Consider the following 20,827-nt stretch of genomic DNA (forward strand, 5'->3'; position numbering starts at 1 on the left):
TTAAACATGGGCAAGGAAAGCTCCTGCTGACCACCACCCTCCCTTGGCTGGTGAATCAGTACTCCTCCACTTTGAACAACACTTGGAGGAAATACTGGGGCTTGCAAAATGTACTCTGGGTGTGGTATTTCAATTTTCACCACCAACAGTTGCTCGGCAGCAGCACGACTGACAAAGTTGGTTGGACCCTAATGGACGTAGCTGCTAGACTGTGTCTACGATAGGTGGTGACAGGAACCATCAAGAGGGAAAAATCATACTTGAGCTCACCCTTACCAATCTGCCAGCTGCAGATGCATCTGCCCATCACAGTATCAGTACGAGTTGCCATCACATAGTTCTGGTGGAGACGAAGTTCCACCTTCACACTGAGAATAACCTCCATCGGGTTGTGTGGTACTCTCACCTTGCAAAATAGGACAGGTTTCCAAAAAACTTAGTAAATCATGATTGGCCATCTATAAGGTACTATGCGCCATCAACAGCAACACAATTGTACTGCAGCACAATCTGCAAGCTCATGGTCTGGCATATTCCCCTTATCAATCACTAGCATCGAGCCAGGGGATCAACCCCGGTTCAATGGAGGATTCAAGAGGCTATGATGGGGCAGCACCAGGGACATACCTAAAAGTGAGGTGTCAACCTGGTTGAGCTACCATTGGGACTACTTGCATACCAAACAACATACACAGCAAGTTATAGATCCAGCTAAGCAATCCCACAAACAACAGATCAGATCTAAGCTCTGCATTCCTGCTATATCCAGTTAAGAATGGTGGTGGACAATTAAACAATTCACTGGAAGAGGAGACTCCACAAGTATCCCCATCCTCAATAAAGGAAGAGCCCATAACATCAGTGCAAAAGATTAGCCTGAAGCATTCATAACAGTCTTCAGCCAGAAGTGCCAAGTGGATGATCCACTTTGGGTAGCACTGTAGACTCAGCAGTTAGAATTGCTGCCTCACAGAACCAGTGTCCCAGGTTCAATTATGCCCATGTGTGACTGTTTGGAGTTTGCATGTCCTCCCCATGTCTGCTTGGGTTTCCTCCGGGTGGCCCAGTTGCTTCCCACAGTTCAAATATGTGCAAGTTAGGAGGATTGCCCATGCCAAATTGTCCCATAGTGCCCAAGGGTGTGCATTTCTTTGGGAAAAACATGGTCATAGGGTAGGGGAATGAGTCTGGGTGGAATGCTCTTTGGAGTGTCATTGTGGACTCAGTGGGCCAAATGGTCTGCTTTCACATTCTAGGGATTCTGATTCTATGATCTCATCCCCAGCATCACAGAGTTCTGAGGAAGAGTCACTGGACCCAAAACGTTAACTTTGTTTTTTCCTAGCGAGTTTTGAGAAAATTTGTAGCTCAGGTTGAGGTTCTGGATGTGAGTTTGCTCACTGAGCTGGAAGGTTAGTTTTCAGACATTTCATCACCATCCTAGGTAACATCATCAATGAGCCTCCAACGAAGCGCTGGTGTTATGTCCCACTTTCTATTTATATGTTTAGGTTTCCTTGGGTTGGTGATGTCATTTCCTGCATTGGTGATGTCATTTCCTGTTCTTTTTCTCAGAGGGTGGTAGATTGGCTCAAAATCAATGTGTTTGTTGATGGAGTTCTGGTTGGAATGCCATGCCTCTAGGAATTCTTGTGCGTGTCTCTGTTTGGCTTGTCCTAGGATGGATGTGTTGTCCCAATCTGTTTTTTCCTTCACAGATGCTGCCAGACCTGCTGAGCTTCTCCAGCAACTTTGTTTTTGTCACAGATACCAGTCTTCAGCCAATTCAATTCACTCCATGTGATATCAAAAATGGTTGGTGGCACTGGATGGTGCAAAGACTATGGGACCTGACAACATTCTGGCAATAGTAGTGAGGACTTGTGCTCCAGAGCTTGCCACTTCCTTAGCCAAGCTGTTTTGGTACAGCTATAACACTAGCATCCATCTGACAATGAAAATTGCTCAGCTATGTCCTGTACACACAAAGCAGGACAAATGCGACCCAGCCAATTACCGTCCTATCATTCTACTCCTGATAATCAGTAAAATGAAGGAAGGTGTCATCACTGGTGTCATCAAGCAGTACCTGATCAGCACTGACCTGCTGAGTGATGCCCAGTTCAGTTTCCATCAGGGTCACTCAGCTCCTGACTTCTTCACAGCCTTGGGTCAAACATGAGCAAAAGGTCTGAATTCCAGATGTGAAGTGGGAGTGAAGGCCTTCGACATCAAAGCTGTGTTTGACCAGCTGTAGCATCCGCCATCCCAGCAAAACTGGAATTAATAGATATCACCAGCAAACTCTCTGCCAATTGGAATCATACCTGACAAGGAGAAAAATCGTTGAGGTTATCAGAAGTCATTCATCTTGGCTTCAGGACAACTCTGCAGGAGTTCTTCAGGATAGTGTCCTAGTTCTAACCATCTTCAGCTATTAATGACCTTTCCTCCATCGTAAGATCAAATGTGGCGATTTTTGGCAACGATTGCACAATGTTCAGCGCCATTCACAACTCCTCAGATTGTTGTCCTGTTGCGTCCTCTTGCTGTAACTAAAAGAGAAGGGGGCTATGGTTGTGTTGAGGAGAAGTTGTAGCCAGGTGTATACACATATACACAGTTTGGGGAATGGCCTGGGGTAATGTGAATCCTGTGGGGTTCAGGGAATGGGCACTGAGGAAGCAGAGCGTGATGTTGGGGCTCTAAGTAACATATCAATGATAAGCCACTGGCTTGGTGTCATTTTAATCATAAGGAACATGGAAAGTGTGCAATGTTGAGGGGAAAAGTCACGAACAAAGTGTCAATTTGCAGGAAAATTGGGCCGGCTTATGTGGCAGAGGGCTGCATTTGCAATTGCTCAGTGTAATTCACAGAAGGGTAACATTGATCACGAGCACGTGATATGTTGGCCATACAGGCATGCAGATTGCCTATTCCCTGCCTCTTGCAGTGAGGACTCTTCTCTCAACCACTCTGTCCACAAGGACCTCCAAGTCACTCTATAGGAAGCATGTAGCCAGCTTCTCTTCTCTGGCATCTCTCCTGACTCTTTTCACAACCAAACAGGACTGTTGCCAAGTGCCAGCTCTCCTGCTGGTGCCCTGCAAGCTTTGAAAAATGGCCAGAATGAAAGGGGTACTGGTTTTAGCACAGATATCCAGTGAGTGGCAAACTTCTCCAGAAATGGCATGTGGTAAGATCAGGTGGAAATTAAATGTGATATTCTCCATAAGGGTGGGAACACCAAGTCAAGTGGTGAATTTGGTAAGATACAATGAATAAACTCTTTTAATATTACAATGAGAATCTCTCCAGATAACAGGACATGACTTGACCCAAAAATAATGTAAGATTCAGCCCCAGGCTTTCTTTTAATGCAGCCCATTCACTCCATTTAAAATGTTCAGTATTCATGAGGGTTTCAGCATTTTACAAGGGTGTCCAAGCAGGGCCCAAGCCTGGATACCAAGGGCGGTCTCACTTCCACTAAAGTTGCCCAGATTCTCAGATCTTCCCAGGAAGCAGAGAGTGGGTGGGAAGGAGATAACAGCCAAAGGAATTCCAGAAGGGAAGCTGTTCGGAGCACGGTTTCTCCAACATGAACATGAAATGAAAACTGTTGGAATGTTCTCTGTTAGGTTCAATCCATTTACCAGCCCAACTCCATCTCCTGAGGATATGTCTACATCTCTTATTAGCCAGGATGCCAAGGTGAAATTACACCAGAGAATGATGGAAGCTCAGGTTGGAAGATTTTCTACTGCATTCCCACTTGAAGGAAAGTCTACCCCACTTTGCCTCACCAGGAATGGGAAATCTTACTACCTTTCAACAGCCACATCCATATCGATGTACTGCTGGGCTTCAATTTACTGTAGATTTTCCTCGTGTCTGCTCCATTTAGCACTGCTTCCCACTGGGAGGATGTAATAGTTGGTCCCAGAAAGTGGCTTAACCCTAGGCTTTCCCAAGTGAAGTTCTTTTCACAGTGTCCTGCCTAGCTCTTCACACATTGCCACTAAAAGGACAATCCTGACCATTAATTCCTTCTATCATTTGAAAAACATTGAACTTCAGATTTCTTTAGCATTTTGCTAGCATTAAACCTAATTCAATAAGCTTTTCTTTGTGCCTGAATGGTACAAACTGTCATGTTTGCCACAACTGAATTCAATGTTACCTGGGTGGGCTCAATACTGTTTGACAAAGTATCAGGATCAGGAAATGAGAACCTCACTAAAAGATTCCATAAAGATTTTGAATATCGGAATTAACAGAAAACATAAATATAGCTGCACAGCCCAATTGAACATTATAATATCATAATATCATAATACAATGCTGAAAAGCATTGTGATCAAGTCCTGCAAGAAGCAATTGTATCAAAGAGAAAGAAAATTATCCTCTCAGCAAATGTCTTGAAACAAACAGCAAAATAAACTGTATTGAAAGATGCTCAATTCCTGCAAAAACATTCAGGCGGAATCCAAGAAAATCTGCCTCTTAAAAGTGAATCCGGTGGCGGACAAATTATTTATTTAAGTTCTTCAAGCATGATTTACAGTTCTCCAAAAGTTTGCAAATTCAGTTTTTTTTAAGCTATTGTGTCTTTTTTTAAATAATTGAACACATTTCCCTTGTTTATATGACTGAAACATGAGGCTGAATCATTCCATACTTTGGAATTCCATTCTTGTTGAGTTGCATACAGAATTTCTCTGCATGAAGGCTAACACATTTTCTTGGGTGATCATACTTGCCACATTATCTCAGCACTGTGCTGCTATGGTGCCCCTCTCATCCAATGCTAGCCTGATTCTCTTACTCACCAAAGCTGAAAGTATTTGCCACTGTCAGGATATTTGGCCTCTTGAGCATCCGCGCCACATTTAAAAGATCATTGCACAACCAGGCAAGCTCTGTCAAGCAGGACCACCAACAGTCACCCCCAAACACAGGGCGCCTTCAGCTTGTTCCAGAGATAACAAGGTGTAGAGCTGGATGAACACAGCAGGCCATGCAGCATCAGAGGAGCAGGGAAGCTGACGTTTTGGGTCTAGACCCTTCTTCAGAAATGCCTACCTCGTCAGCTTATTCTAGATGCCTCTTCTACACAAGAAGACAGGGCAGTGTCAGTGGAACCCAACCAGAGGAGAGAACACACAAAGGCCCTGAAGTCTTTTCTCAGGTCATTCCAGAAGTGGCTGGGCTTTCTACATCCATCTTGCCTTCCACCCTGGGGCCTGTGACAGCTTAAACTGAGGAGGGTGAAATTCTCAGATCATACTCTCAGGTCATACTCAGAATGTCTCAGCCCTGGAGGTGCAAACACCCCTGGGGTCACCTGACCAAACTTACAGGGCCAGCAGTGCCCACTGTAAGGCAGGCTCACCCCCATCCCAACTGTGGAACCTGGGTCTGCACTGAGGTCGATGAAGTCACGTAAGTTGCACAGATGAGACGTCGATGTAAATTTGTTAAAATAAATGTTCACTTTTCATCCTCATTTTGTGTGTGTGTCTGTGTGTCCCTGCAATGACAGCATTGAATGTACAGAGACCACCCATCCTTATTCCTCCTTACTGTTAATAGCCCAAGGGGAATTGAGCAGCTCCTGGTAGTGCACTGTAACTCCACTGAAGCCAGGGTGCTGCTTATAGTCAATGACCCCTCCCCCTTTCCCTACCATGCTCTATCATACCATGCCCTTAATTCTAGAGTTCCCTTCTCCTTCACTATTGTAATCTCCTCTGCACACTAGCATTCTCCATTATTCTGTTCTTCACCCTCCCTCCCATTTATTAGCCCCAATTGTAACTTTTAGCAGATAGACCTCTAGGCCTGACTTGGTCCAACCTCTTGAATGACTTAGGCAGACAGTCCCAACCAACCAGTGATCAGGCCCCTAAATGATATCTGTTGAGTCCTCTGACTGAGTTCCTGAAACTCCCCAGAGTGGCTGCACTGGCCTAACTGACCATGGCCCACTCCCCAGGCCACAGACATATGGACCTTCTGATCTCTTACTGCTGCAATCCACAGCCTGGCAGTGCCTAAGCGCCTGGACTGATATCAAAGGCTGTCCTTGACTGACTGGGCTGCACCGCCCACCACACATCCAAACCTGCCCCCAATTCCCAGGTTGGCAGAAAGTACAGACCAGATTTCTGTACTTAACAAGAAAGCACAATTTATGACAGGTCAGTAGATTCTAGCCACAGGTAGCAATTAACTAAACACTACAAATTAAAACTCTGAACCCTTCATAAAGTTCCCCTTTCACGCACTGACAGACAAATGTAAACAAGAAACAAAAGAACACGGGGAAAGTGCAGAGGGTAAACTAGGAAAATAACTCCACCACATTTGTCCCCAGATCTGCTGGGTTGGTCCTTGCTGATCCAAACACCTCTCCTTGGCCTTCCTTTTCAAGTGCTTCCTTTGGTTTGCAAGAAATACAGGGTGGCTGATCCTCTAATGAAAAGTCGCAGAATCGGTCAACGCATAGTCACAATTTGCGACATTTGCTATAGGAAAGTTAAACAGTTAAACTGGTTTTCTTCTGGTTTAAAGTGACTAACAGCACAGAACTAAGATAGAGGGTTTTTTTTGGCTGCTACAGACCTGATGGTTTTCCTTCTGGCCTGAGCTATCTTTTCACTGTCTTGTTCACAGGCCAAGCTGTCCAGCTACCTCACAACCAATCACATAGTTGCTGACAGACAAAAAAAAACCTCTTCATTGATAATTGGCCCCTGGCCCTTGTCAATCAACTTGACTCGTAAACAACCCCATCATCTCCAGTTCATCTGCACACTGCCAGAACCCACTGACAGACAAAGTTCACAATATTCACCAAATTCCTTACATTCAAAGCACACAACCATCTTTGTAATTTTTTTTTACAGGACTTTCTCATTTCGGTCCACAGTTTCAAAAAGCGCTCAGGTAAAAGCAATGTGGTCTTTACAACTTGAATACAACTTGCAGATTAGGCTTTAAGTTAAATAGTGGGGGGTCAGTTGCTTGGAAATTTTTAAGAACAATGGTAAAGCAGAAGATAGCAGTGCAGGTACAGGTAAGTGATGGGGATGATTGTTCGCAGAAAATGAAAGGAAGAATCAGAATGTATGAGTTATATTGTACCAAGGAGCCCTAAAAGTATAGGAAAACTCAATAATAGAATACAAGGCTTTGTACCTTAAAGCATGATGCATAAGGTAGATGAGTTGACAGTGCAAATTGAGATAAATGAACATGATCTCATAGCCATTATGGAAATACGTTTTCAAAGAGATCCAAGCTGGAAACTTAACATTCAGGGCTATTTGGCCTTTAGGAGAGACAGGAGGGATGGAAAAGGTGGTGGGGTAGCAGTGTTGGAAAGAAATGTAATGAAGACAGTTGTGAGAGGTGATCTGAGCTTGGATGATGTACAGTCCATTTGGACAGATGCAATAAACAGCAAAGGAAATAAGACATTGATAGGAATACAGACAGTAACCAAATTGTGGAAGAGAATATAAATCAACAAATAATAGGATCATGTAAAAAGAACAGAGCAATAATTTTGGGTGACTTTAATCTTCATGTTGCATTGTAGGATCATAAAAGAAGTAGCTATAGAATTAGTAAGTACATTGGTTGTAATTTTTCAAAAATCTTTGGATTCTGGAGAAATACCAGGGGATTAAAAAACTACCAATGTGACAAAAAGAGGGTAACTATAGGCCAATTAGACTAAAATCTATTTTTGTAAAAGTATTGGTATCAATTTTTAAGGAAGTAATAGTAGTATATTTGGAAATTCATAATCTAATCAAGCAGAGTCAGCATGGATTCGTGAAAGGGAATTCATGTCTGACTAATTTATTTGATTTTTTTGGAGGAAGTCTCAACCAGAGTGGATAGTGGGCAACCTGCAGATGTGTTGCATTTGGACTTCCAGGAAGTATACGATAAGGTTCCTCATAAAAGGTTAAGTTTGCAGATAAGAGCCTACAATATTGGTGGTAGAATATTGATGTCGATAGAGTGTTGGCTCATGGGAAAAAGTAGTGAATGAGGATAAGGGGTACTTTATCAGTTTGGTGAACCATAACTAGTGGGGTTCCACATGGATCAGTGCAGGGGCCATAACTGTTTACAATATATATTAATGGCTTGGATGAAGGAAGTGAGTGCACTGCAGCCAAGTTTGCAGAGAACACAAAACTACGCGGAAAAGCAAACTGTAAGAGATTTACAAACACTTTACAGAGAGATATTGATAGGTTAAGTGAGCGAGCAAAAACTTGGCAGATAAAGTATAATTTGGGAAAACATGAAACTGTCCATTTTCGAAGGAAGAACAAAAGAACAATATTATTTAAAAAGAAAGAAACTGCAGAAAGCTGCAACACTAAGGGTCTTGGGGAGGCTTGTGCATGAAACACAGAAAGCCAGCACCCTGGTGCAGTAGGTAATCAGGAAGGGTAATGGAATGTTGGCCCTTATTTCAAGTAATTTTGACTAAAAGAGTAGGGAAGTCTTACCGCAACTGTACAAGGTGCTGGTGAGACCACATCTGGAGTACTATGAGCAGTTACATTCCCCTTATTTAAGAATGGATGTAATTTCATTGAAAGCAGTTAAGAGAAGGTTTCTTAGCATGGCCCGTGTTTTGAGGATTTCTCTTACGAGCAAAGATTAAATAGGTTGGGACTCTACTCATTGGAGTTTAGAAGAATGAGCGGTGGTCTCATTGAAACATATGATTCTTAAGGGGCTTGACAGGGTAAATGCTGAGAGGGTGCTTCCCCTTGTAGGATAGTGTAGGACCAGATGGCATTGTCTCAGAATAAAGAGGCATCAATTTAAGATTGAGATGAGGAGGAACGCCCTCTCTTGGCAGATTGTGAGTCTTTGGAACTCCTTACCACAGAGAGGTGTTGGGCAGAGTCCTGGTGTATATTTAAGGCTGAGATAGATTTTTGATCAGTCGGGGAATCAAGGGTTATGGGGAAAGGACATGAAATTGGAGGTGAAGAATGTCAGATCAGTCATGATCCTATTGAATGATAGACCAAGATTGAGGGGGTGAATGAGATATTCCTGTTCCCATTCGTGACAGTCATATGAATAACGTCTTGCATTACAGCACCATGATCAGTTGGCTCTTCCACCAGTAGCATCCAAATAAACCAAAAGTATGTCAAACCTATCGGACAATTGCAAAGGTTATTCCTTCTTCCTGGGTGCCCTTACCCACCTCACACAAAGTTTCACTTTCTTGTCAATGAACATTGGCTAATTCAGAAGTCCTAACAGGTGTGAATGCTTCCTGATACGAAGAAATTCTTTTAAAATCCCATCACACATACCTACAGACACTGGAAGATATACAACAAGATACAAATTATTACAGGTGGGCAAGAGAAATAAAAGTCAGAGAGGGATAGGTCTGGCACTAGTTCAGATCACAAACTTGGATCAGTTATTTTCTTTCAGCCTTCTTTTGACTCCTTCTGATTTCTTTGTTAAAAATTTAAGGTTGTGGATATATCAATTCTCAGTCTTCTATTCCTTGGTTGGGAAATGGTCAAGTCTCTTTTTTATTGGATTTTCCCCTTTTTCCTTTCAACAAGGGAATTTGCAGAACAAGCAGTTTATAGGAAATTGTTGAGTGAGAATAGCTCAAGGGAATTTTCCATGACTCCTCCATACTGAGAGGAAACAGGGAAAGATTTAGGTACTTACTCTGTATAGGACAGAAGCTTCTCCAGTATTGTTCACACGCAAGCTGTAGCCATGTGCTTAGGAACAAATTAAGAAGTTGTTCCTGTGCTGAGCTCGTCTGAACCCACACAAGTGGACAATTGAAAAACCAACCACATAACGGTTTAAAAATCTTTTTTTTTCTGTATTTCTGATTATGGACACAAATAGAAAAAGGACTGTTTCAAAGCAAGGATTACAGGAAGAATTGCTCCACTTTTAAGAAATAAGTTAATCAAATTCATTGTCGGTCACATTTACACCGCAGCTCTGTTTGAGCATTGGGAGAGTCTGTTTGTAGACAGGCTATTATTGGGGGTGTGTGCAAAGTGAGATTTGGCTGGAAACAGACTGCTGATTGGTTTGTGGAGTTGTAACCACTTGTGGGTATCAAAGGCCACTAGCTTAACAACAACAATCTAATTGGCTCCTGGGAAGCCAAGCAGCTTGTAGCTGTGTACAACACTGGCAGGAGCCTTCAGGAAGTTGCAAGGGCAGATGTTGTGTCTTTCTCTCTAATAAAGTTTTAATTATATGTCAACAGTTCATAATCGTTTGCTTATTTCTTTATAATAGCAGTAGTTCCTCTTAAATACAGCAACATAGACCCTGTTTTCTTGTTGCCTGCTTCTTTTCGGCAGATAAATTTGGGATTTTGTGTACTTTGATAAAATTTCTAACTTTTGTGATGTCTCCAGGAATAGTGAGGCTTGATTTCTTGTGTTCTACCCCAGGGACATATGGCAATTGTATGTGAACAGAATTGCCATGAACATATCCACCTATGGTGTTAATGTGGCTAGCACACTTTCCCAGCTATTGAATAGGCAACACTGTATATAAAATGCATAATGTGCTCCAGTAATCTGCTTTTAAAAGCACAATGGATCCATGGATTAAAGCAGTATCTTTCCTCATTTTTAGCCCACAGACCATTAGATAAAAGTAACCAGTACACTACATGTTCTCAATGAGTGAACTTTCAAACTCATGAAGTGAATGAATGTTAATGTTTCCCTTCTATTCTGTCCCCCAGGGAATGGAGAGAGTCACTTTGCAGGTAAGTTTTGCTGAAACCATGTGCTGGGTACCCTGGCTATGGAAACCCCAGCCAGGCTTACACCTTTGGCTCCTGCACTCCTGTAGATGCTACTTATCTCTCAGCCTGAATTCCTTGAATTGTGGGCTTAATGTGACTGTTCCCAGGCCCAATATTTTATTGTTGAACTGATGCGACAAAGTATGAATGCTACTTCTACAGCTTTGACAACACTGTCCAAACAGCCACAGTTCACAGGGTTACATGAGGGGGCGATGGCACACACTTAGAAATGTAGCCAATAAGAGCAGGAGTAGGTCATTCAGCCCTTTGAGCCTGCTCTGCATTCAATGTAATCATGGCTGATTGTCCAACTCAGAACCCTGTTCCCATTTCCTCCATTATCTTTTGATCTCTTTAGCTCTAAGAAATCTAGTTAACTCCTTCAAAACATTTAACATTTTGGATCAACTGCAACATGATGCAGAGAATTCCACAGGCTCACCACTCTTCAGGTAAAGATATTTCTCCTTGTCTCGGTGGAGACTGGAATGTTTCATATCCTCAAACCACAACACCAAGTTTCAGTTTTCCCAGCCATTCGGAACATCCTTCCTCTGCAGAATTTTATAGGTTTCTGTGAGATCTTCCCCCACCCTGTTTTCTAAATTCAAGGGAATATAATCCTAACTGATTTACAATTTCTTCATACATCAGTCCTGCCATCTCAGGAATCAATCTGATGATGTAGTGAGACACTCAAAAGTATTCCAAGAGGATAGTGACATTTCATTTTAATGGCTGATGATGCAGCACTGCTTTCATATCAGACCACTATATAGGCATCCAGCAGGGAAAAAAGACTACAGCAGTGAAGAAAAACATGTATTTACACATGTAAGATTCCTATACATGAGTGAAACGTCTCTGCCGCCGCGGTATCCTTTAAAGAATTCCTTCTTCTGTTGCTTACAGCAATGCCCAGGTTGGGTCCTGACATCTGCAGCTGGGATAGAGACAAAGACAGCAAGAATTGCTGATGCTGGAGTCAGAGATAACACTGTGAGGAGTTGGAGAAACACAGCTCACCAGGCAGCATCGGAGGAGCAGGAAAGTTGACATTTGGTGTCGGGATCCTTCTTCAGAAATGGGGAGGGGGACGGGAGCTGGCAAATAAATAGAGGAGGGGTGGGGCTGGGGAAAGGTAGGTGGGATGGTGATAGGTGAGTGCAGGTAGGGAGTAGTGGGGATTGGTCAGTGGGATAGGTGGATGGATAGGTGGAAGAGAAGATGGACAGGCTGTGTCAGGTCAAGGAGACGGGGATGAGAGAGAGTTGTACATGGGATGATGGCAGGGGTGGAGAGATTTTAAAACTGGTGAATTCCATGTTTAGGCCATTGGGCTGCAGACTCCTGAGATGGAATATGAGGTTTTGCTCCTCCAGTTTGCAGGTGGAGACAGCCTGCTGCTTTACACCCCCTTGTTACTGTAAAGATTTTGGTGAGTGGGCCCAGAGGTCCCAAGGCTGCTGAGAGTCTCCAGCACAGTTTCAGATGTATCTCCTTTGGCCCGATTTGCTAATGGGAGTCACTGGCAGAGGGTTGATGGAGTGGCAGGGCACCTCTGCAATGATCTTGAGATAAAGCTCAGTATGCCTGTCTGTCATTTCTGCTCCTTATATGTGCTTGCTGAACAACCCTGTCTCTTTGGTAAAAAGGGGCTTCAAAGGTGAGGACAAACCCCCTCACTTCCCTTTCAACTTGCCATTGATACTGAGGATCAGGAGCTTGAATCATGGACTGCACATCAAGCTCATTCTGCTGGACCTGGGTATCCAAGATGCTCACCATCTTCTCCATAGAGGCAGCCAAGTACTCACAATACTAAAACCACCATCGTAGACAGTAGACGGACAGACTGGTCCATGTAACATTCCATTGCAGTGAGGGTTCTGACATCCACGATGTTCCCCTGCCAATCTTCTGTTTGATTTGTTCATGGAATGTGGGTGTTGCTGGCTGGACCAATATTAATTGTTGCCCCTAGTTGCCGTTCAGAAGGTGGCAATGAGCTGCCTTCTTGATCCACTGCATATGCTGTGGGTAGACCCACAATGCCATTAAGGAGGAATTCCAGGATTTTGACACAGTGACATTATAGGAACAGTGATATATTTCAAGCAGGATGGTGAATTACCCTTTCAAAAGTGATGGAGAGCTGACTCCTTGAACCACTACAGTCTCTGGGGTGTACCTACATCCACAGTACTGTTAGGGTGGTAGTTCCAGGATTATGACCTAGCAGCAACGCAGGAACCAATGATGAGTTTTTCCTTTGATTCCCATTGACTCTGGTTTTGCTAAGCCAATTCTTGCCACACTTGCTCAGACGCAGCCATGATGCCAAAGCCAGTCACTCTCATTCTCACCTCTGGAATTCAGCTTTATTATCCATGTCTAAACCAAAGCTGCAATGATGCCAGGAAATGAGGTACCTAAATGAAACACAAGTTGAGGATCAGCATGCAAACAAGTGGGTTGGGAATTAAGGCTGGGGATATTTGTGGAGTCTCTTCCTCCAGCGAGTTGCTTAATTGTCCATCATTGTTCACCATTGGATGCAGCAGAATTCCAGATCTTAGATCTGATATATTGGTTGTGGAATCACTCTGTCTATCAATAGCAGCCTGGCACACAGGTAGTTCTGTTTATTGCTTTCACATCTCATCTTCAAGCATGTCTGGTGCTGCTGTTGGCATGCCCTCCTGCAATCTTCATTGAATCAGGGCTGATCCCTCAATTTGATGGTAATGATGAAGTGGGGTATATACCAAGCCATAAGGTTCCAAATTGAGTTGGAGTACAATTTTGCTGCCCCATGGATGCCCAATCTTGAGCTGCTGGATTTATTTAAAGTCTATGCCAAGGCAGGCGTTGAAGTGTAGAAGTGAAGACCAGTTTGTAACAGAGTTGTAAGTGAAGGGATGGCCAGGTGGCCTTTATGTCTGGGACCAGAAACTCTGAACAAGGAAGGTGCCAGTAGGAGTAAGAGCCTACCATAGCCTGTGCTATTTAAATCACCATGAGCAAAAATGCAGATGTCTGCTCCAGAAAATGCAACTTGATCCTTGGCGAATGTAGCACATCTAAGGCAACTACTGCCATACTTTAATACAAAATTGGAAAATGCCAGTCAATATGTTGACAGTTTGGCCGCACCATATTTAAGGTATTTATATGCTCATGTTGGATTCCTGGAGGACATGGATTCTAATCTTTTGGGAAACAAGGACCAGCTTGTTATACTTTGGTACTTTTGAGATTTGGTCAGAATATTTGAAGTCATCTCTGCTCCTAGTTCAGCTTTACTGAGAGAATGGGTTTCCCAATGAAGTCCTGAAAAATATGCGGCACCATAGCATGTGGGAGTGCATTGTCAGGGTCAGAAGGAAACACAGAACCAGGTACAGAAGCAGTTCCTAATTTTCTTTAGTAGTTTAATGAGGCATTAGCAGCGGCAAATATGGTACTGGATCAAAGAAATGACGCCTTCGTAATGAAGAGAGTGAAAGGAAAGAACAGGCTATGTGGAATCAAGAATTGCAGAGATAGTTTGCTGTTGCAGCAATTATCACTTTCCCTTGAATCTTCTGAGTCCTTTACACTACAAGAAGAGGTTTTACAACTTCACCAGAGCAGCCAAGATAAGCTGGATGAGTCAGAGGTAAAAATTGGACTTGACAGAGGGGATTGGAGGCTCCACAGAAATTAGCTTCTGGATCCTGAAACTACAGAGTCAGATCTCTGGAGTATTGCTGTAAAAAATTGTTGGATGTGTTTCAAATTCATATGGAAGTGTTGAAAGTCACTTAAGAGACCAAAGACAGATGGCAAGAGCTCAGTGAAGTATAAGACCATCCTCCTTGCCAATAATTGAGAAGGATTCAGCACACTGCAACATTATCTGGAAACATCTGCATTAATTCTCTCCTAATAGAAAAGTTGCCAGACTAGTCAGTGCAGATATGGTCCATTGCCTTTAAGCCTTGCAGGATGTTTGGAAAGAACAATGACAATTGTTTTTCAAGGGAATCAGAAGATCATTTCCCAAGGTCATTACAGTTGAATCAAACACATCAAATCTGCCCATCACTTAGTAATTAGCATGAAACCCCAGGATTCAGCACAAGGGTCATGGCTGGAATCTACGGTGGTGATGCCATCCTCTTGCCCAGCCAAGAACTCATATGATTTATTTGGTCTTTGTCTTTACACACCTGCTCCTGTTAGTGCCAGAGGTAGGGTCAGCCTCCCCACACACCTGTATGGCTGTCACAGACTCAAAAGCCTTAAGAAACTTTGATCACAAGAGATTGACAACTTTGCAGCAGAAAACTCACTGGATCACAGTTATCAACTTAGCTTTAGGAATAGTACAGAGAATTATTAACAAGCATAGTGATATTAAAAAGCACTTTGTCTAAAATATAAAAGTGCACAATAACACTATGTTGTGCAATGACATTAGTGTTTTAGGACACATCTGTTGCTTTTTGCATCTGTTCAGAAATTTAGAGGGAGAAACAAGGCTAGAAAAGCAGACTACTTGAATTGTCATTCTAAAATATACTCATTACTCCAAAATGGCACCCATAGCCTACATATATACATCTATTGTATCACTGGATGCCACACTGGTAGGGGCTTCAGAATACAAGCTGCGACCATACTCTGAAAGTTTACAGAGCAGGCAGACTATGGCACTAGACAGGGCACATTGTTGATTTGGCTCCAGGTGGCCATTTTAAACACCACAGTTCCAGCCAATGCCCTCTTTGCACAAAGTTGATCACATATTCCACAGCTGAATGGTCCCTCAGTCTATGAAAGTCAGATTATCCACTACTTACTGGTTATTTCCTGGTTGATTTCTTCTGGCTCTACCAGCATTTAATGTTTTCTAGAATTGTGCAAATTTTCATAAGTCTACAGACAGTGGCTTGAAGCGTGTTTATAGGTCTGACTTCAAGGCTTCTACAAAAAACAGTTGCTTCCAAACCTGGATACACTAGTCAGCATTCACTTTGGAATACAACCTGACTTGGAGGTCAGCTGTTAGAAGAAGGAAGAAGATGAAAGGGAAAGTTTGTCTCTGCCAAAGGTCACATCTACCCAGGGTGTTCAGACAACATTGTTTCTTTGTAAACCTCACGGGGAAGCAATACATGAGATATCTCTACTTCTGTAACAATGTCATCATTGAAATCTGCTGCCATGCCTGTAATGTTAAAATGGAAAAGGACTACAGTGTTAGTGGATCTAAAGGTGACATTGGTGACACCATTATCTGTATGACTTTGTCTAGGCTGGAGCTGGAGATACTTGACAACTCAGAATCAGCATTTAATGTTTCATGAGAACTGTTTGCAAAACAACTTGAAAGAGTTGCCAAAGACAACTTTTTACTCAATTAAAAATAATGACTGTTATTTCTCTCTTGACAAACAGTAGCGGGTAGAGTAAGCACACTGATTTATCATCCTCACAGAATTCCCCATGTTGAGGGTAAGCCTATACAGTAACCAAAAAGCACCTGCGGGGCAATAAAGGCCATCAAATGACAGTACAGTTAATATCTCTAGTATACAAAACACAGGCATGCATTTGCAGTGTGCATACAGTAAAAAACAATGCTGCCCCACTAGATGAGAGACAGTAAAATGCTGAAACAGTTCTTTCCCCGCCTGGGCTGCTCGGAAGGAATATTGAAATACTGGGGAAAGTGCATGTCAGACTATGTGGTGATCTGCTTCATGCTTCATAATCTGACCATCATGGAGACACTGCCCCTGCCACCAGCAGACATTGCCGAGGTGAAAAAGGAAGTAAAGTAAGCAAAAGGGAGAGAATAACCTGTAAAGGTCTTTTCTGGGCAGCTGCCTGGGACAAACTCATCTGATCATGATACCAGTAAATATAACCCTTGATTACAAACCATCACAATAATGGTCACAATGCAACATTAAAGCCATTACGAATTATGTGTTTCAAATGATATTGAATACAATCAAATTATCTTCCTCCATTCCCTCAGTCTGTCCCCAGTTTGTTTTTGCTTGACCCTAATGTTACTATCAGTCCCACACCAGTGATTGCACCAGTAGCTGACGGAAAGCTGCTGACTGTTAGTGGGCGCATCTGCAGATGGCTTTGGAGGATGCCCTTGATCATCTCAGCCTGGCAATAGACTGCATTAACTTGGTACAGATAACAGAAGTCAGGTCAGCTGCCTGACTGTCAGACAACCGCAAGGCCTAAGAGTTTCAAGAAAGTGTCTGCTTCTCAGGGAGGTCTGTGCTCCATGGAGCCACTACCATTCCCTTAGGTTTGGGTGCAGCTTCAACAACACTCAAGCTTGACACCATCCAGGTCAAAACTCGATGGGTGCCACATCCACCCCCGCCGCCACCATACCCAATACACACTGCTGCTACTACTATCTACAAGATGCACTGAAAGTCTTTGTTTTTATGAATAAAGTATGTTTTTGCAACAAAAACAATTTCACCAAAGATCCTTGCACAGCACCTTCCAAACCCATGGCCACCTCCATCTAGAAGGCCAAGGGAATGGAATACCTTGGAATACTATCACCTTCAAACTTCTCACTATCCTGACATGGAAATATATCACCATTCCTTCACTGGTGGGTGAAAATCCTGGAATTCCCTCCCTAAGGAGCACATGGAGTGCAGTGGATCAAGAAGACAGCCCACCACCACCTTCTCAATAGCAGCTAGAGACTGGCAAAATATGCAAACCAGCCAGTGCCCAGTCCTGTGAGTGAACTTAAAAACGAAAGTAGGCAAGCCCTCACAGATTTACTAGTTTAGAAGTCACTTTTTAAAAGACTAAGCACACATATGGTTTATGTATACTTCAAATGATCTCTTGTTGAATGAGGCAGGCACTACTCATCACTGGAGTATAAACTGATGATGCTACATTATGGTCAAGCCTTTTTCTCAATGATTGAGTCCCTCGAACAGTAAGTGGCTGATTTCTACGCTAAGTGGCCTTAATCCTGACGGCTTGATTGCGTGAAATTTGCTGCTTACAAATTTACTCGAGGTCGAGCACCCAAATAACTCCTCATCCTATTCCAAATTGCCTAACCTGATTTAATGAGACCTGGGTGTCCATGCACATCAGTCACTGAAAGTAAGTACGCAGCTGCAGCAGGTAGTAAAGAAGGCAAACTCTTGCCTTTATAACAAAGGGATTCAAGTTCAGCAAAAAGGATGTCTTGCAATTGTACAGAGCATTGGTAAGGCCAAACCTGGAATGTTGTGTGTAGTTTTGGTCTCTATCTGAGGAAGGATGCTCCTCCTGTAGACAGAATGCAGCATAGGTTTACCATATTGCTTCATGGGGTGGCAGGACTGAAGTCTGAGGAGCGATTGACCCAGTTATATACAGAGATTCCTTGGAAGTTCTTTTTTTAATTGTGTGATTATCGGGTTTAAAAGAAACACTTCTGGATTAAATATTTAAACTTTGCTATTACTAATCTATTTGATAAGTTATGAAGTTGCCTAAAATAAGCGTTCGCTTATTCCTCAATGGAAGCTGTGATATTCACCATCAGAGATGCATTATGATTGGGTCCAGACGATGAATCAGCTTTCCAAATTATAAAAGATGTCTTTAATATCTGCACAAAGTTGGTGCTGGATTTCACCCTGCTTCCCTGCCATTGGCACCCGACCTTCTGACAAGCCTGTCACTGCACTAAGAGTTTGGCAATGCGTACCCATCAGAGTTCTTCCCATCAAGGTCCCAAAGTGAGTCCTCTGCAGTAGAAAACCGTGTGCGGTATCATCCTCCTGTAGTCTAGCACCTTTTTCCCATCCAGGCTGTGCCTGTTATCCCACCACATGCAGAAAGAATGCAGACAAGCACTTTAATCACCCAAACATTCAATGCCATGGGCCAAGTGTTGAAAGGTGGGATTAGTGTAGATAGGTCAGCATAGACTGGATGGGCCAAAGGTCTTTATTACTCTAAGCAGAACTCATCTCTGGTTAGAAATTGCACAGTGTCAGGATTTGAATGGTGCTTGAGCAAGCATGAAATTTAGCAATGATGTTTCTCCTTTATCATAGTTTTCTCGCTGCTCATCTCCTTCCTGACTAGGTTGCACTTCTTGAGTGTCTAAATGGGAAAGCATTGTGCAAGGCTTCACTGTTGGAGAAAAGGGGAGTGAATATTAGAGGTGCATGCTTACAGCATCTCCATTTTGCCTGTCAAGACTGCACGAGAGCAGACAGACATCTCAAGCCCTCGTAGAGTCATACAGCATAGAAACAGACTTGTCCACGCCGACCAGTCACCCCAATCTGACCTAGTCCCATTTTTCAGCATTGGATCAATATCCCTCTAAATCCTTCCTAATCATTAACCCATTCAGATGCCTTTTAAATGTTATCATTGTGCCACGCCCATTACTTCGTCTGGCAGCTCATACCATACATGCACCATCCTCTGTGTGTAAAAGTTATCCTTCAGGTCCTTTTTAAATCTTTCCCCTCTCACCTGAAATCTATGCCCACCAGTTTCAGACTCCCCCACCCTAAGAAGAAAATCTTGGCTATCCATGCCCCTCATGATTTTATAAAACTCTTTGAGGTCATCTCTTAGCCTCTGGCTCTCAAAGGAAAAAAGTCCCAAGCTATTTAACCTCGCCCTATAACTTAAACCCTCCAGTCCCAGCAACACCTTGTAAATATTTTCTGCACCCTCTCAAGTTTAACAATATCCTTCCTATAGAAGGATAACCACAATCATGCACAGCATTCTAAAATTGGACTCATCAATGTCCTGTACAGTTGCAACATGACTTCCCAGCTCCAATATTCAATGTTCTGACCAATGAAGACAAGCACACCAAATGCTTCCTTCACCACCCTGTCCAGCTGCAACTCCACTTTTAAGGAACTATGCACCTGGATCCCTAGGCCTCTTTGTTCGGCAATACTGACAGGGCCCTACCATTAGCTGTATAAGTCCTACTCATGAGAATGTGGACAAAGTCCTGATGGTAACCAAGCCATGCAAAATGCATGATGCAACTGCTCTGAGCAAGTTCTGATGCCAACTACTCATGGTGAGGCCAGTTTCTGGAAAGTTATGAGACATTGACTGCTAATGTTGACTTATCCTGTGTCAATGGCACACAATAAGTCAGAGACATACTGCTGAAAATCTTGAAAATCATCTCTATATGAAAATCCTACAGTGTGGTCAGCAGTAAACAGTTCTAATATCAATCATGGAGATAAAATCAGCAATCCAATGCATGACCAACATGGATAAGTCCTCATCCTAACTCTTTTCAACATACATACCAGCAGCATCCCTCCCAAATAAATCACAGCTCTTTAATCTATGTTGGAGACTTGGTCCCGTATTTCCAAGCTAAAGAACTACAGAATATTGAGGAAACACTCACTAAATATACATGCTTCCTGGAAGCCAGCTTCAGCAAATAGAGACTGTGACCAAGTATTTTTGATTCATTCTCAGGGTGTGGACATGTCTGGTTAGGCCAAGAGACATTGCCCATCTCAGATGGCAGTTGAGAGCCAACCACATTGCTGTGAGTCTGAAGTCACAATTAGGCCAGAATAGGTAAGGACAGCAGTTTCCTTTCTGAAAGGACATTAGTGAATGAGACGGGCTTTTCTTGACAATGGTTTCATGGTCATCATTGGGCTTTTAATTCCAGACTTTTCTGGAATTCAGATTCAACCACTTGTCATGTCAGGATTGAATCTGGGTCCCCAGAACATTACCTGGTTCTCCGGATTAATAGTCTAGCGATAACACCTCCCCTGAGGCAATGGCCTAGTAGTATTATCATTGCCAAGACTGTCATTTCAACAATCCACCTGAACAACCCAAAGGCTAAGGAAGAACTTAATGTACGGCTCGTGTCCAGTTCTATGGTTGACCACTCACCCACAA

This window comes from Stegostoma tigrinum, chromosome 9 (genome assembly GCF_030684315.1).
Source record: "Stegostoma tigrinum isolate sSteTig4 chromosome 9, sSteTig4.hap1, whole genome shotgun sequence".
In the NCBI taxonomy this organism is placed as follows: domain Eukaryota; kingdom Metazoa; phylum Chordata; class Chondrichthyes; order Orectolobiformes; family Stegostomatidae; genus Stegostoma; species Stegostoma tigrinum.